At 57.4% G+C, this 17,598-nt stretch overlaps 1 protein-coding gene across 1 annotated transcript in view; it reads right to left on the bottom strand.

Annotated features, from left to right (window-relative positions):
- si:dkey-5i3.5 (uncharacterized protein LOC565091 homolog) overlaps positions 1-15,007 on the bottom strand; it is a 37,837-nt gene extending 22,830 nt beyond the window's left edge. The window contains exon 1 of the mRNA XM_038811726.1: positions 14,972-15,007. The gene's annotated coding sequence lies outside the window, so the exon portion shown is untranslated. The remainder of the gene's footprint in view (positions 1-14,971) is intronic.
- Positions 15,008-17,598: the final 2,591 nt, after the last annotated feature.

Here is a 17,598-nt window from a genome sequence, read left to right on the forward strand (position 1 = left end):
TATATCTCATGAATACTCATTAAGAGGCAAATGCGCCGGAATTATGTTCTCCCTCCAAACTAATGCCCCACCAGTGGATAATTAGAACGGTCTGTTTCACGACTGTATATTAGTGACCTGCACCTGGTGAGCTTCGCTACATCAATGACTCTGAGGTACATTATCGCTGCTTTCACCTTTAACAGTGGTGCTGCGATATTTCAGTGCGTCTCTGATATTGCTCCAAGGCCGTAACGGTAATGGTCGAGAGAAGGGGGTAAAAGAAGTGGGCTAGGTGGTGGGAAGGGCGGGTGGAGGAAGACAAAGGCATTGCTAGGGGTAGGCGAGTGAATCATGGGAGTGAAGGGGAATGCAGAGGCATGACTGATGGGGGTGGGGAAAGGAACAGAGTGCAGGAATGGAAATGTGTCCTGGGGCAAGACTTATGAGACAGCCCAAGGAGAGTCAGAGGGCGCAATTCACCCAGCCCCGTGCCGGGCCGGAGAATAGTCCCAATGCGCGATGCCACCCCGACGCAGGCGTACGATTCTTCGAGGTGCGGAGAATCGGCGTCATTTGCGCCGGCGCGTTTGGCACAGTGACGGTTGCGGGCCGTTATCCACAGAGGGGCCACCAATTCTCCGGCCCGAATGGGCTGAACGGTCGCACGGAAAAGCAGAGACCCACCAGCACCGTTCACCCCGGTCGCTGCCGGTGAGAACTCTGCGCGAAGGGTCAAGGGGCGGCCAGAGGGGGTGGGGGGTGGGGGGCTCAGAACCCGGGGAGGGCCTCCGTTGGGATCTGACCCTTGATCGGGGCCCACCGATCAACGGGCTGGCCTCTCCGATCCCGGGGCTACTTTGTTGCGCAGCTGACCCCTGAACCCCCACGCCATGTTGCGTCAGGGCCGGCGCTCTGAAGAGTCCTCCACACACAAGTCCCCCCCGCGTGGGTTGGCGTGGTCCAACTGCGCAGGCGCGGGTTGGCGCAGCGCCCAGTTGGCGCCAGGAAGGGAGACTGGAGCGGCGTGAACCGCTCCAATGCCATGCAATGGCATTCACGTCGGCACGAACACTTAGTCGACATTTCAGAGAATCGTGCCCAGAGAGTTGGAGCAGACCGTCCCGGTGCTGACGCCTTGCTGCCCGGGGAGATGGAGCAGACTGTCCCGGTGCTGAGGCCTTGCTGCCCAGGGCGATGGAGCAGACTGTCCCGGTGCTGAGGCCTTGCTGCCCGGGGAGATGGAGCAGACTGTCCCGGTGCTGAGGCCTTGCTGCCCGGGGCGATGGAGCAGACTGTCCCGGTGCTGAGGCCTTGCTGCCCGGGGTGATGGAGCAGACTGTCCCGGTGCTGAGGCCTTGCTGCCCTGGGCGATGGAGCAGACTGTCCCGGTGCTGAGGCCTTGCTGCCCGGGGAGATGGAGCAGACTGTCCCGGTGCTGAGGCCTTGCTGCCCGGGGCGATGGAGCAGACTGTCCCGGTGCTGAGGCCACGCTGCCCTGGGTGATGGAGCAGACTGTCCCGGTGCTGAGGCCTTGCTGCCCGGGGCGATGGAGCAGACTGTCCCGGTGCTGAGGCCTTGCTGCCCGGGGCGATGGAGCAGACTGTCCCGGTGCTGAGGTTACGCTGCCCGGGGCGTTGGAGCAGACTGTCCCGGTGCTGAGGCCTTGCTGCCCGGGGCGATGGAGCAGACTGTCCGGGTGCTGAGGCCTTGCTGCCCGGGGCGATGGAGCAGTCTGTCCCGGTGCTGAGGCCTTGCTGCCCGGGGTGATGGAGCAGACTGTCCCGGTGCTGAGGCCTTCCTGCCCGGGGAGATGGAGCAGACTGTCCCGGTGCTGAGGCCTTGCTGCCCGGGGTGATGGAGCAGACTGTCCCGGTGCTGAGGCCTTGCTGCCCGGGGCGATGGAGCAGACTGTCCCGGTGCTGAGGCCTTGCTGCCCGGGGAGATGGAGCAGACTGTCCCGGTGCTGAGGCCTTGCTGCCCGGGGCGATGGAGCAGACTGTCCCGGTGCTGAGGCCTTGCTGCCCTGGGCGATGGAGCAGACTGTCCCGGTGCTGAGGTTACGCTGCCCGGGGTGATGGAGCAGACTGTCCCGGTGCTGAGGTTACGCTGCCCGGGGAGATGGAGCAGACTGTCCCGGTGCTGAGGCCTTGCTGCCCGGGGCGATGGAGCAGACTGTCCCGGTGCTGAGGTTACGCTGCCCGGGGCGATGGAGCAGACTGTCCCGGTGCTGTGGCCTTGCTGCCCGGGGCGATGGAGCAGACTGTCCCGGTGCTGAGGCCTTGCTGCCCGGGGAGTTGGAGCAGACTGTCCCGGTGCTGAGGCCTTGCTGCCCGGGGCGATGGAGCAGACTGTCCCGGTGCTGAGGCCTTGCTGCCCGGGGCGATGGAGCAGACTGTCCCGGTGCTGAGGTTACGCTGCCCGGGGCGTTGGAGCAGACTGTCCCGGTGCTGAGGCCTTGCTGCCCGGGGTGATGGAGCAGACTGTCCCGGTGCTGAGGCCTTGCTGCCCGGGGCGATGGAGCAGACTGTCCCGGTGCTGAGGCCTTGCTGCCCGGGGAGATGGAGCAGACTGTCCCGGTGCTGAGGTTACGCTGCCCGGGGCGATGGAGCAGACTGTCCCGGTGCTGAGGCCTTGCTGCCCGGGGAGATGGAGCAGACTGTCCCGGTGCTGAGGCTACGCTGCCCAGGGCGATGGAGCAGACTGTCCCGGTGCTGAGGCCTTGCTGCCCGGGGAGATGGAGCAGACTGTCCCGGTGCTGAGGCCTTGCTGCCGGGGGTGATGGAGCAGACTGTCCCGGTGCTGAGGCCTTGCTGCCCGGGGCGATGGAGCAGACCGTCCCGGTGCTGAGGTTACGCTGCCCGGGGCGATGGAGCAGACTGTCCCGGTGCTGAGGCCTGGCTGCCCGGGGCGATGGAGCAGACTGTCCCGGTGCTGAGGTTACGCTGCCCTGGGCGATGGAGCAGACTGTCCCGGTGCTGAGGCCTTGCTGCCCGGGGAGATGGAGCAGACTGTCCCGGAGCTGAGGCCTTGCTGCCCGGGGCGATGGAGCAGACTGTCCCGGTGCTGAGGCCTTGCTGCCCGGGGGAGATGGAGCAGACTGTCCCGGTGCTGAGGCCACGCTGCCCGGGGCGATGGAGCAGACTGTCCCGGTGCTGAGGCCTTGCTGCCCGGGGTGATGGAGCAGACTGTCCCGGTGCTGAGGCCTTGCTGCCCGGGGCGATGGAGCAGACTGTCCCGGTGCTGAGGTTACGCTGCCCGGGGAGATGGAGCAGACTGTCCCGGTGCTGAGGCCTTGCTGCCCGGGGCGATGGAGCAGACTGTCCCGGTGCTGAGGTTACGCTGCCCGGGGCAATGGAGCAGACTGTCCCGGTGCTGTGGCCTTGCTGCCCGGGGCGATGGAGCAGACTGTCCCGGTGCTGAGGCCTTGCTGCCCGGGGAGATGGAGCAGACTGTCCCGGTGCTGAGGCCTTGCTGCCCGGGGAGATGGAGCAGACTGTCCCGGTGCTGAGGCCTTGCTGCCCGGGGAGATGGAGCAGACTGTCCCGGTGCTGTGGCCTTGCTGCCCGGGGCGATGGAGCAGACTGTCCCGGTGCTGAGGTTACGCTGCCCGGGGCGATGGAGCAGACTGTCCCGGTGCTGAGGCCTTGCTGCCCGTGGCGATGGAGCAGACTGTCCCGGTGCTGAGGCCTTGCTGCCCGGGGAGATGGAGCAGACTGTCCCGGTGCTGAGGCCTTGCTGCCCGGGGTGATGGAGCAGACTGTCCCGGTGCTGAGGCCTTGCTGCCCGGGGCGATGGAGCAGACTGTCCCGGTGCTGAGGCCTTGCTGCCCGGGGCGATGGAGCAGACTGTCCCGGTGCTGAGGTTACGCTGCCCGGGGCGATGGAGCAGACTGTCCCGGTGCTGAGGTTACGCTGCCCGGGGTGATGGAGCAGACTGTCCCGGTGCTGAGGCCTTGCTGCCCGGGGCGATGGAGCAGACTGTCCCGGTGCTGAGGCCTGGCTGCCCGGGGCGATGGAGCAGACTGTCCCGGTGCTGAGGCCTTGCTGCCCGGGGCGATGGAGCAGACTGTCCCGGTGCTGAGGCCACGCTACCCGGGGCGATGGAGCAGACTGTCCCGGTGCTGAGGTTACGCTGCCCGGGGCGATGGAGCAGACTGTCCCGGTGCTGAGGTTACGCTGCCCGGGGCGATGGAGCAGACTGTCCCGGTGCTGAGGCCTTGCTGCCCTGGGCGATGGAGCAGACTGTCCCGGTGCTGAGGCCTTGCTGCCCTGGGCGATGGAGCAGACTGTCCCGGTGCTGAGGCCTTTCTGCCCGGGGCGATGGAGCAGACTGTCCCGGTGCTGAGGCCACGCTGCCCGGGGCGATTTTAGCAGACTGTCCCGGTGCTGAGGCCTTGCTGCCCGGGGCGATGGAGCAGACTGTCCGGGTGCTGAGGTTACGCTGCCCGGAGAGTTGGAGCAGACTGTCCCGGTGCTGAGGCCTTGCTGCCCGGGGAGATGGAGCAGACTGTCCCGGTGCTGAGGCCTTGCTGCCCGGGGGCGATGGAGCAGTCTGTCCCGGTGCTGAGGCCTTGCTGCCCGGGGCGATGGAGCAGACTGTCCCGGTGCTGAGGCCTTGCTGCCCGGGGAGATGGAGCAGACTGTCCAGGTGCTGAGGCCTTGCTGCCCGGGGCGATGGAGCAGACTGTCCCGGTGCTGAGGCCTTGCTGCCGGGGGTGATGGAGCAGACTGTCCCGGTGCTGAGGCCTTGCTGCCCGGGGCGATGGAGCAGACTGTCCCGGTGCTGAGGCCTTGCTGCCCGGGGCGATGGAGCAGACTGTCCCGGTGCTGAGGCTACGCTGCCCGGGGCGATGGAGCAGACTGTCCCGGTGCTGAGGCCTTGCTGCCCGTGGCGATGGAGCAGACTGTCCTGGTGCTGAGGCCTTGCTGCCTGGGGCGATGGAGCAGACTGTCCCGGTGCTGAGGTTACGCTGCCCGGGGCGATGGAGCAGACTGTCCCGGTGCTGAGGCCTTGCTGCCCGGGGCGATGGAGCAGACTGTCCCGGTGCTGAGGTTACGCTGCCTGGGGCGATGGAGCAGACTGTCCCGGTGCTGAGGCCTTGCTGCCCGGGGCGATGGAGCAGACTGTCCTGGTGCTGAGGCCTTGCTGCCCGGGGCGCTGGAGCAGACTGTCCCGGTGCTGAGGCCTTGCTGCCCGGGGCGATGGAGCAGACTGTCCCGGTGCTGAGGCCTTGCTGCCCGGGGCGATGGAGCAGACTGTCCTGGTGCTGAGGCCTTGCTGCCCGGGGCGCTGGAGCAGACTGTCCCGGTGCTGAGGCCTTGCTGCCCGGGGCGCTGGAGCAGACTGTCCCGGTGCTGAGGCCTTGCTGCCCGGGGTGATGGAGCAGACTGTCCCGGTGCTGAGGTTACGCTGCCCGGGGAGGTGGAGCAGACTGTCCCGGTGCTGAGGTTACGCTGCCCGGGGCGCTGGAGCAGACTGTCCCGGTGCTGAGGCCTTGCTGCCCGGGGTGATGGAGCAGACTGTCCCGGTGCTGAGGCCACGCTGCCCTGGGCGATGGAGCAGACTGTCCCGGTGCTGAGGCCTTGCTGCCCGTGGCGATGGAGCAGACTGTCCTGGTGCTGAGGCCTTGCTGCCTGGGGCGATGGAGCAGACTGTCCCGGTGCTGAGGCCTGGCTGCCCGGGGCGATGGAGCAGACTGTCCCGGTGCTAAGGCTACGCTGCCCGGGGCGTTGGAGCAGACTGTCCCGGTGCTGAGGTTACGCTGCCGGGGGCGATGGAGCAGACTGTCCCGGTGCTGAGGCCTTGCTGCCCGGGGCGATGGAGCAGACTGTCCCGGTGCTGAGGCCTTGCTGCCCGGGGCGATGGAGCAGACTGTCCCGGTGCTGAGGCTACGCTGCCCGGGGCGATGGAGCAGACTGTCCCGGTGCTGAGGCCTTGCTGCCCGGGGCGATGGAGCAGACTGTCCCGGTGCTGAGGCTACGCTGCCCGGGGCGATGGAGCAGACTGTCCCGGTGCTGAGGCCTTGCTGCCCGGGGAGATGGAGCAGACTGTCCCGGTGCTGAGGCCTTGCTGCCCGGGGCGATGGAGCAGACTGTCCCGGTGCTGAGGCCTTGCTGCCCGGGGCGATGGAGCAGACTGTCCCGGTGCTAAGGCTACGCTGCCCGGGGCGATGGAGCAGACTGTCCCGGTGCTGAGGTTACGCTGCCCGGGGCGATGGAGCAGACTGTCCCGGTACTGAGGATGTTGTGGCTCATATTAGCCACGCTCTGTGTGGGAATCTGACACCGCATGGCCTTGGAGAACTTGCAATGTCAGTTGCTCTTAAGGTTACTGCCGCATTGAACCTTTTTATCAGTGGATTATTCCTCTGACCTCTGTGCAATATCATAATTGGTGACACATAAACGTGTAAGAAAGGTGACCAATGCCTTCTTCAATAAAGCTCACCAGTATGTGCAGCTCTATATGGATGAAGCATGCGAGCTGCCAGAGCTGTGGGTGAATGCTGCTATCTCAGGCTGTTTGTAAGTGCAGGGCGCCATTAACGACACACATGTTACCTTGAGAGCTCCCTGGTAGCAGCCTGTGTGATTCATTAATTGAAGAGGATTTCACTCTCTCAAAGTTCAGTTAATCACAGAAAGCAGGTAATGCATGTTTGTGCCACCTACTCAGGGAGCCCTCACACCTCCCCAATAGTGTAGCCTCAGCACCAGGATAGTATGCTCCCTCACACCTCTTACAACTTGAGTTCGTCACAGATATGACAAATCTTTGAGGGCCCTCGGTGCTTCCAGCATTGACTTCTTGTTGATAAGTCTACTCCCCAAAGACGTGGCTAATAACACCTGTTTGCCATTCACAGAATGCCTCTGCGTAGAGATTCAATGCTGCACATTCAGCCACAAGGTCCTTAACAGAGCAAGGTATCGGCCAGCATCTGCAGTACTTTACATTTATGGAAGCTGCTCTTACCCCGACAGAGCAGGTGAGGTCGCCCATTCGTTTCCTGCACTGCAGGGTGGTCCTTTTCTGCTTTGAACGTGTGCAAACATCCCTGACGACCTCATCCCAGGCCAGCATGGTCAAGTGGGTGAGCCTCCTGCTCCCATCCTTTGGAAAGAGGATCTCCCATCTTTCCTGGATGTCCTGGAGGAGAATCCCCAGGGAGGCCTCGCTGAGCCATGAAGCAGATGGTTTGCTTTGTTTAGCTTCCTTGGTTTGATGCTTCAGCACACACCTGGCCTGCAGTGAGTGGATGCCTCTGTGGGTGCATTTAAATATGGCGGCAGGACCTTTGACCCTCTGAGGTAGTAGCGAGGCAGACAAATCACAAGATTCGCCAAGCTCCTTGCTGATGCCTAACTGAAAAGTGCACGGTCGGGCGAAAAAGCCTGTTTCCCGTTTCCCAGCGGAAATCATCCCGAATTTCCCACCGGCCACCACAGTCAGTCTCCGAAACGAATGATCACAGACCTGAAATGTTAGCTCTGTTTATCTCTCCACAGATGATGCCAAAGCTGCTGAATGTTCCAGCATTTTCTGTCTTTATTTTGGATGAATGTCTTGGCAGATCAAAAAGAATCTAAATCGGCCTCCTGTCACAGGGGATTATCACAATTCTGAACCCTGGAAATGGACCAGAGAGAGCACTGTGACAGAATGCCCAGCAACTTTAATCCAACAGCAGAACACTGGGATGTATCAGCTGATGTGGTAGCAGGTCACTGTCATGGGCTGATCCCGCTGCCTGACAGCAAGCTAGAGGCAGAGCAGTTTCAGCAGAGGTGGCTGTGGAATTGTCCCTCAACCTGTTCAATTTGCTGAATGTGTGAACAACAAAGGTGTGCAGGTTAGGTGGACTAGCCATACTAAATTGCCCCTTAGTGTCCAAAAGAGTTGGGTGGGGTTACTGGGTTACGGCAATGGGGTGGAGGTGTGGGCTTGGGTAGGGTGCTCTTTCTAAGGGCCGGTGCAGACTCGATGGGCCGAATAGTCTCCTTCTGCACTGTAGATTCTATGATTGGTATTATTGGCTGTTTGGAGAAAGGGGCAAAAGAAAGTGGGCTGGATTCTCCCAGCAACAGTAGTTGGAGCTCCCCATTTGTGCTGAGGGACAAGCTGGACATTAAACTGGAATCCCTACAGGAGGTGAAAATTAATATACAGCCCACCAACCTCCTAGCAATCAGACTTGAAAAAGTGCCCGGGGTTCAGCAAGTTAAGTCATAGGTTGTAGGGATTGTCACCAAGAAGTTAAAACCGATGCACGCAGATCAAGTTAACAATCAAGGAAGTTTGCATATTGACAGCCTTTGTGAAAAACAGGTTATGGATGTGGACAGCGAGGGGTTAAAACCAATGCAAACAGATCGGGCTAGCAATCAAATAAATTTCCATCTCGACTGCAGTTCAACTAAATGGGTAAGCATGTGATTAATAGAAAATAGAAAAATGCAGCACAGAACAGGCCCTTCGGCCCACGATGTTGTGCCGAACCTTTGTCCTAGATTAATCATAGATTATCATAGAATTTACAGTGCAGAAGGCGGCCATTCGGCCCATCGAGTCTGCACTGGCTCTTGGAAAGAGCACCCTAGCCAAGGTCAACACCCCCACCCAATCCCCATAACCCAGTATCCCCACCCAACACTAAGGGCAATTTTGGACACTAAGGGCAATTTATCATGGCCAATCCACCTAACCTGCACATCTTTGGACTGTGGGAGGAAACCGGAGCACCCGGAGGAAACCCACGCACACACGGGGAGGATGTGCAGACTCCGCACAGACAGCGACCCAAGCCGGAATCAAACCTGGGACCCTGGAGCTGTGAAGCAATTGTGCTATCCACAATGCTACCGTGCTGCCCTTAAGAACAAATTAATCTACACTCCATTATTCTACCATAATCCATGTACCTATCCAATAGCCGCTTGAAGGTCCCTAATGTTTCCGACTCAACTACTTCCACAGGCAGTGCATTCCATGCCCCCACAACTCTCTGGGTAAAGGACCTACCTCTGACATCCCCCCTATTTCTTCCACCATTCACCTTAAATTTATGTCCTCTTGTAATGGTTTGTTCTACCTGGGGAAAAAGTCTCTGACTGTCTATCTATTCCCCTTATCATCTTATAAACCTCTATCAAGTCGCCCCTCATCCTTCTCCGTTCTAATGAGAAAAGGCCTAGCACCCTCAACCTTTCCTCGTAAGACCTACTCTCCATTCAGGCAACATCCTGGTAAATCTCCTTTGCACCTTTACCAAAGCTTCCACATCCTTCCTAAAATGAGGCGACCAGAACTGCACACAGTACTCCAAATGTGGCCTGACCAAGGTTTTGTACAGTTGCATCACTACCTCATGGCTCTTAAATTAAATCCCTCTGCTAATGAACGCTAGCACACCATAGGCCTTCTTCACAGCTCTATCCACTTGAGTGGCAACTTTCAAAGATCTATGAACATAGACCTTAAGTTCCTCCACATTGCCAAGAACCCTACCGTTAACCTTGTATTCCGCATTCATATTTGTCCTTCCAAAATGGACAACCTCACACTTTTCAGGGTTAAATTCCATCTGCCACTTCTCAGCCCAGCTCTGCATTCTATCTATGTCTCTTTGCAGCCGACAACAGCGCTCCGCACTATCCACAACTCCACCAATCTTCGTATCATCTGCAAATTTACGGACCCACCCTTCAACTCCCTCATCCAAGTCATTAATGAAAATCACAAACAGCAGAGGACCCAGAACTGATCCCTGCGGTATGCCACTGGTAACTGGGCTCCAGGCTGAATATTTGCCATCCACCACCACTCTCTGTCTTCTATCAGTTAGCCAGTTCGTTATCCAACTGGCCAAATTTCCCACTATCCCATGCCTCCTTACTTTCTGCATAAGCCTACCATGGGGAACCTTATCAAATGCCTTACTAAAATCCATGTACACTACATCCACTGCTTTACCTTCATCCACATGCTTGGTCACCTCCTCAAAGAAGTCAATAAGACTTGTAAGGCAAGACCTACCCCTCACACATCCGTGCTGACTATCCCTAATCAAGCAGTGTCTTTCCAGATGCTCAGAAATCCTATCCCTCAGTACCCTTTCCATTACTTTGCCTACCACCGAAGTAAGACTAACCGGCCTGTAATTCCCAGGGTTATCCCTATTCCCTTTTTTGAACAGGGGCATGACATTCGCCACTCTCCAATCCCCTGGTACCACCCCTGTTGACAGTGAGGACGAAAAGATCATTGCCAACGGCTCTGCAATTTCACCTCTTGCTTCCCATAGAATCCTTGTATATATCCCGTCAGGCCCGGGGGACCTGTCTATCCTCAAGCTTTTCAAAACGGACCTTTTTCTTTAAAGACAAGAAAAGACTCTGACTACAAATGGCTGCCATGAGTCATCTGATGTCTGGAATTGTAGGTGGATCATTTCTGTGTGGATTGCACTCCTGACACGATCACTCTGAGATAGTCACACCTGGGGATGTCAAGGCCAACTTCAACCCGGAGTCACCCTAGGGAGTGGAGACAGTGACCACCAGTCCTCTGAGGTCTCCTCCAGGTGACACCTGCATGTCTCGCAGTCAGCCCCTGGAAGGATGTGCCGCCGACAAGTGGGCCAGGGTCTTTTGGCTCCAGTGCCCCCACAGGATGCCCGCCAGGGTTGAATGCCACTGAGCGCAGTAAGCAGCAGGCTTCCTCCACTTCTGATGTGCATCCTGGGCATACACCTAGATGTGGTGGGAGAGCACAGAAGGCTAACCAGGTCGAGGATAACTGAGAGGGCACGGGCGGGGGGGAGGAGGGAGGGAAAGAGGAGTGATGGGGTGAGGTGGGGACAGGAGTAGGGGGTGTGGGGAGGAAGGGGTGGGGGTAAGGGTTGGGAGGGGTGGGAATGGAGTGGTACCATCAGGGGCAGTTGGGGACACATATGTACAGCATTAAACTGAATAGGCGGGAAGGGGGGAGGGGTCAGTTGTCGGGAAAATTAGAAAACCCAAATTAAAGAAAGAGGTAAGCGTGCAGGTTAGCGATGTGGTGGATGGCTTCCAGAAAATAATGGCGAGGGGCAGAATGGATGAATGCCTTTATGCACAATGGAATTATAAAAGACTAGGGAAAGTTGATAATAGAAAACTTTAAAAGCTTCGCATCTAAATGTACGAAGGATTCAGAACAAACTTACTGAGTTAACGACTCAAATAGAGACAAAAGATTATGATTTGGTGGCGATTACTGAGACATGGTTGCAGGGAGGTCAGGTCTGGGAATTGAATGTCCGAGGGTACTCAGTATTCTGGAAAGATGGACTGAAAGAAAAAGGAGACGGTGTAGCTTTGCTGGTGAAGGGCGCCTCGTGGCGCCGAGGTCCCAGGTTCGATCCCGGCTCTGGGTCACTGTCCGTGTGGAGTTTGCGCATTCTCCCCGTGTTTGCATGGGTTTCGCCCCCAGTGATTACCATTGCGTCATCATTCCTCGAAGAGGCTGGGATGTCCGACTGCCCCAGGATGTAGCTGTCGTGCACACTCGCTGAGAAGGGTGCACACACGTGCATGATCGTCAAATGGTGGTCGCACACAAAGTTGGATGTTCAGGGAGTGGAATTCCTTCCTGTTGATGTACGGCACTCCCTGATAGCCCGCTGTGTACAAGGCGACATGCATGCCATCTATTACCCCCTGAACCTGGGGCATCCTGTTGATGGCAGAGAATCCTGCGGCCCGGGCATCTCATTGGACCTGGTCCATGTCAAAGTTTATATAGTTTGCTGTCTGGGCAAACAGGGCATCTGTGGCCTCACGGGCTGCCACTTGTGAAATGCTGCACAAGTCCTTGCTCGAACTCTGGAATGATCCTGAGGCATAGAAGTTCAGGTGGTGACGGCCACTGGGAGCGGGTATCCTCCTCCTCCACATGGTGCCAAGTCCATGATGACATGGCACAGGTACTGCACCGTGCCCTTGTTGAGGTGGAGCCCCCTGCGGCACTCGCTGTCCGTCATCTGTTCGGAAGACCAGTAATGCCTGTACACCCTTCCCCTCTGCCCCCACCCCCATCCCGGCCTGATGGACTGCTGGGTCCTCAGGATGTGAGGCTGTACCCTGCAGATGCGCCACCGCCTCGAGCCTCTGTTGGTGCTGCTGCCACTGCCTTCTCTGGCATCTGGCCTGCCAGCAGCACCTCGAGGATGGCATCTGTGAGCTCCAAGATATCATCTGGGAATTGAATGTCCGAGGGTACTCAGTGTTCTGGAAAGACAGACTGAAAGAAAAAGGAGACGGTGTAGCTTTGCTGGTGAAGGGGTCAGTGCTGTAATGAGAAATTACATAAGCACTGGAAATCAAGATGTGGAATCACGGGTGGCATGGTGGCACAGTGGGTAGAATTGCTGCCTCGTGGCGCCGAGGTCCCAGGTTCGATCCCGGCTCTGGGTCACTGTCCGTGTGGAGTTTGCGCATTCTCCCCGTGTTTGCGTGGGTTTCACCCCCAGTGATTACCATTGCGTCATCATTCCTCGAAGAGGCTGGGATGTCCGACTGCCCCAGGATGTAGCTGTCATGCACACTCGCTGAGAAGGGTGCACACACGTGCATGATCGTCAAATGGTGGTCGCACACAAAGTTGGATGTTCAGGGAGTGGATATTACAGGTAATATCTGTAAAGAATTGTAGGGGGTGTGAGACTGACGGCCAGCGGTGTCTTCCATCGCGGGACCCTCCAGTCTCCCATGACACTAACCCCCCCCATCCCCGCTCACACCCCCTGCCATCCCACTGGCTGCCATCAAACCGCCCTGCCCACGCACCCCCGGTCGCAGTGGAGGTCCTTGGTCACCGGAACCCAGACACTGTACCCCAGACACCTGCTCATAATGTTTCCTGGACTGGGCACTGGTCCCCTCCCCACAACCCCACCCTCTTGTCAAGGAAATGTCCCTCGTGCTCGGACCCATCCCCTGGGTGCTCGGATGTTGGCTGCTGGGTCTGTGGTGCTGTTTCCTGCACAGGCATAGTGTCCAGGCATCAAGGTCTGATTGGAATCTTCGGCAATTACTGCCACCTGCTAAATGGCATGCCTCCCCACGGGAATCCACTTGGGAGCTTTGAAGTGCTCACTTAACTATGATTGTCATTGTCCTGTCAGCAAATGCCTTCAGGCGAGCGGCTAGAGACCTCCATGGTCAGTGGGAGTTATTGGTGGCCGGTGGGACAAACAGGCAGGAGCTGGGGTTGCCCCCATTATGGGTAGACATGATTCAGGGGGTGGCATGGTGGACCTGCAGGCGCTGAGGCACCCATCAATCCCCCAGCCCACGGGCATTAAATGGCGTCCAATGTTTCGAATTATCTACTCTCCGGGAAACCTTTCTATAAACTAAATTCCTGTAGCCCTATTCGGTAAACAATATACATGGTTGGAGTGAATTATGATCTTACTTTTTCAAAGCTTTAATTATCCCTGCTGTAGCCAGAGTGTCTGTCTTTAAAAACCAGGGGCTGGATTCTCCGCAGCCCGACCTCCAAAATCGTGGCCGGCGCCGGGGTGGAAAATCCAGTTTGACGTTGTACTCGGGGCGGGTGCTGGTTCAGCAATTGTCCGGGCACCGAAAATCGGAGTCACCATGGAGTACGCCGCACCGCCAGGGAGCCTTGCTAGAGGCCCGCTCAGCAATCTTCCGCTCCCGACCGGTCGCTGCAGGACGCCGCCATGCGCATGTGCGGCCTCTGACCCAGATGTGCGGGGGGCCGTATATGCAGCAAAAGCTGCGAGATTCACTCTGGGTGCCTGCTAGCCCCCTGCAGGGCTTGGCACTCATTGAACTTATTTGTAGGAATTTCTGGAGTAAAACTCTACCGTTTTTACGCCGGCGTGGGGACATAGTCTCATTTTGGGAGAATCCAGCCCCGGGATTTTAAAAAACCATGACTGCAGCAGTCACACACACACATTAACCCAGGCTTTTTACATTTACTGCACCAGTTACATATAATACAATAGGCGAGATTCTCCATTTGGGAGACCATGGGCAGGATTCTCCGTTCCTCCAGCCCCGTTTTCCGACGCAATGCAACCCCGCCGGCAACGGGAATCCTCTGTTCCAGCAGCCGGCCAATGGGGTTTTCCATTGTGGCCACCCTATGCCGTCGGGAAACCCCGGGCGAGGGTGCTCTGTCGGCTAACTAGAGGGACCCCCCCCCCCCCCCCCCACAAGGAACCCTGAACTAGATGGAGCCCAGAGTTCCGAAAAATCATGAGGGCCCAGAGACTCTTATGCCGTGCCCGCTAAGTTGATGCAAATGGGTCATCAGGACAATTTGTGTCCATTAACATCGTCCCGCTGGGGAGCGAACCCTGATTCCCCCACCAGCAGGGAGGGTGCCAAGTGCCGATCCCGATTTTTCCTGGACGCCTGATTTCCTGCTGCATCGGGAACACCGCGACCAGCGGCGGCTGGCGGAGAATCCAGCCCAATATATACCTTAAATACCCATTGAAAAATACACCAGCCTGCATTCAGATAACACTTTTCACAACCAGCAGACGTTTGAAATCCCTTTGCAGCCAATAAAATATTTTTGGGGTGTTGTCACTTGTCGGAAATACTGCAGCTAATTTGCATCCAGCAAACATCTGCACACAGCAGCATGACACAGATAACCCCTGAGAGTGAAGCAAACAGAACAGAAAAGAGCAGAGACAAAGTTCATTCGTTGGCGGCCAAAATGGGACAGTAAGTTGAGATGGCGATACACGCGCTGCTGGAGGCTGAACCGAAGATAAAAGCAAATTGCTGCAGATGCTGGAATCTGAAACATGAAAAGAAAATGCTGCAACATGTCAGCAGGTCTGAGAGTTTCGGTGGAGGGGGAACAGAACAGGGCTAACGTTTCGTATCTGGATCGTCATCAGAGGATTAACAGAAAAATTCAGCTAATGAGAAGGTGACATGAAAAGCTAACCACTTACTTTCAATTCGGCAGCAGACAACTCTGGAAATAAGAGCACGCTGGGCTTGATTAGCTTAAACATAGGAGGGGTGGAGATTGTAGCAGGCTAGGGAGCGTCTATAAAATCCCTACACTTTACTTAGAGGCAGAAGCAAGCTAGGGAGCATCTGTAAAATTCTCACACTTTACTTAGAGGCACTGTTTCATCTGGGCTGGCTCTTACGTTCTATTGTTTTTTAAAAAATATTTTTATTCTCCTTTTTCACATTTTCTCCCAAATTTGCAACCACCAACAATAAGCAATAAGCAGTAACGAATATAATGTCAATCCCCATATCAACAACAACAATCCCATCCTCTCCCCAAACCCCCAAACAGCAGCCTGCATGTTAACATAAACAAATAACAAAAAGGAATCAGGAAGCACCCATAGTCACCATTAACACACACAGTCCCCCTCCCCCCAACCCTCCCAACCACCTCCCCCCACTAATTTTCGATGTTATCCAATTCTCGAAAGTGCATAATGAATAACGCCCATGAATTGTAGAACCCCTCCATCCTTCCCCTCGGTTCAAACTTAACCTTCTCAAGAGTCAAGAATTCCAACAAGTCCCCCGCCACGCCAGGGCACAGGGTGGAGAGGTTGCTCTCCATCCCAACAGGATCCGCCTTCGGGCGATCAACGAGGCGAAGGCTACAACATCTGCCTCCGCACTCGTTTCCAACCCTGGCTGGTCCGACACCCCGAATATGGCCTCCCGAGGGCCCGGGTCCAGTTTCACATGCACCACTTTAGAGATTACCCTAAACACCTCCTTCCAATAATCCTCCGCCTTTGGACAGGACCAAAACCCGTGAACGTGGTTTGCGGGGCCCCCCCACAACGCTCACACACATCTTCTACCCCCTCAAAGAACCTGCTCATCCTCGCCCCCGTGAGGTGCGCTCTATACACCACCTTCAGCTGTATCAGCCCCAACCTCGCACACGAGGTGGAGGCGTTCACTCTCCGGAGCACCTCACACCAGAACCCCTCCTCCATACCCTCTCCGAAGTCTTCCTCCCACTTTGCTTTGATCCCTTCCAGTGGTGCTTTCTCCTCTTCCAAAATAGCCTCGTAAACCGCTGACACTACTCCCTTCTCCAGTCCCCCTGTCGTCAGCACCTCCTCCAGTAATGTGGAGACCAGTTCCTCCGGGAAGCTCTGTATCTCTTTCCTGGCAAAATCTCGAACCTGCATATATCTAAACATTTCCCCCTACTCGAGGCCATACTTCGCTTCTTTAATCCTGCAAACCGACCCCCAAGAAACAAGGGTGCGTTTTACGACGGTCGGGAAGGGTCCATTTCCCGACGTATTCACTTCCGGGAAATGGGCTAGTAACGCGGCCGCGTTAATCACGTGCGCGATGATGACGGAACGCGGCGACGACACGATCACGCCCACGTGATGCCGCCCGACGCCGTAAAAAGGCGCGGGCGAGCACAGAATCTGTCGGCCATGATGTCGGAGTCCAGGAGAGCTGCACCTCGTTTTGTGGAGGCCGATGTCGAGATGCTGCTCGATGCTGTCGAGCAGAGGAGGGGCATCCTCCACCCGCGGAGAGGGCATCGCCAACCTGCCAGCGCGGTACGCCAGGCCTGGCGTGAGGTGGCCGCTGCCGTCAGTGCTGTGGGGCAGAACCCTCGCTCCGCAGAGCAGTGCCGGAAAAAGCTACACAACCTCACCAGGGCTGCCAGGGTAAGTGCCAAGAAGGTGCCCCCTGGTCACAACCATCCCTCCCCCCCCCCCCCCCCCCTTTACCTAATCACCCACCTCCCCCCCCTGGCACGAGTTATTTGAGGATGGTTCACAAAGTTGTCACAGACCCAGCGCTCTGGCCCCGTGAAGAGATGCAATCGTCTTATGACAACTTGACCCCCAAACTGTGCCAGTATCTGAACGGACTGCTGATACCTGCCGTATTGTAATGATCTACCTATGTACCCTCCCCCAACAGGCCAAGTCCGCTCACAACAACCGTGAGCGGCACAAGACTGGAGGGGGTTCGCCCAACCTGCACCCCCTCACCACCTTTGAACAGAGGGCACTGGACCTTGTTGGGGGGTCTGCCACCGGGATGTCACGCTATGCGAGGTTGGCGGATCTGCAGCAAGTGAGACAACCCTCCTTGACAAACACCCACCCCTCCCCCATCCTCTGTCCTTTCACACACCCTGCCTACTGGGACACCTCCCCCATCCTCTGTCCCTTCACACACCCTGCCCACTGGGACACCTCCCCCATCCTCTGTCCCTTCACACACCCTGCCCACTTGGACACCTCCCCCATCCTCTGTTCCTTCACACACCCTGCCCACTTGGACACCTTCCCCATCCTCTGTCCCTTCACACACCCTGCCCACTTGGACACCTCCCCCATCCTCTGTCCCTTCACACACCCTGCCCACTTGGACACCTCCCCCATCCTCTGTCCCTTCACACACCCTGCCCACTGGGACACCTCCCCCATCCTCTGTCCCTTCACACGCTGCCCACTGGGACCGTCCAGCGGCCTACCGAGCAAATCTAAATAACCCGTCTCATTCTCTTCCCTAGGACGTGATGCCGAACGACCAGGGCCGTCTGGCTGCAGACGGACAC

The sequence above is a fragment of the Scyliorhinus canicula genome, chromosome 11, assembly GCF_902713615.1.
Source record: "Scyliorhinus canicula chromosome 11, sScyCan1.1, whole genome shotgun sequence".
Lineage (NCBI taxonomy): Eukaryota > Metazoa > Chordata > Chondrichthyes > Carcharhiniformes > Scyliorhinidae > Scyliorhinus > Scyliorhinus canicula.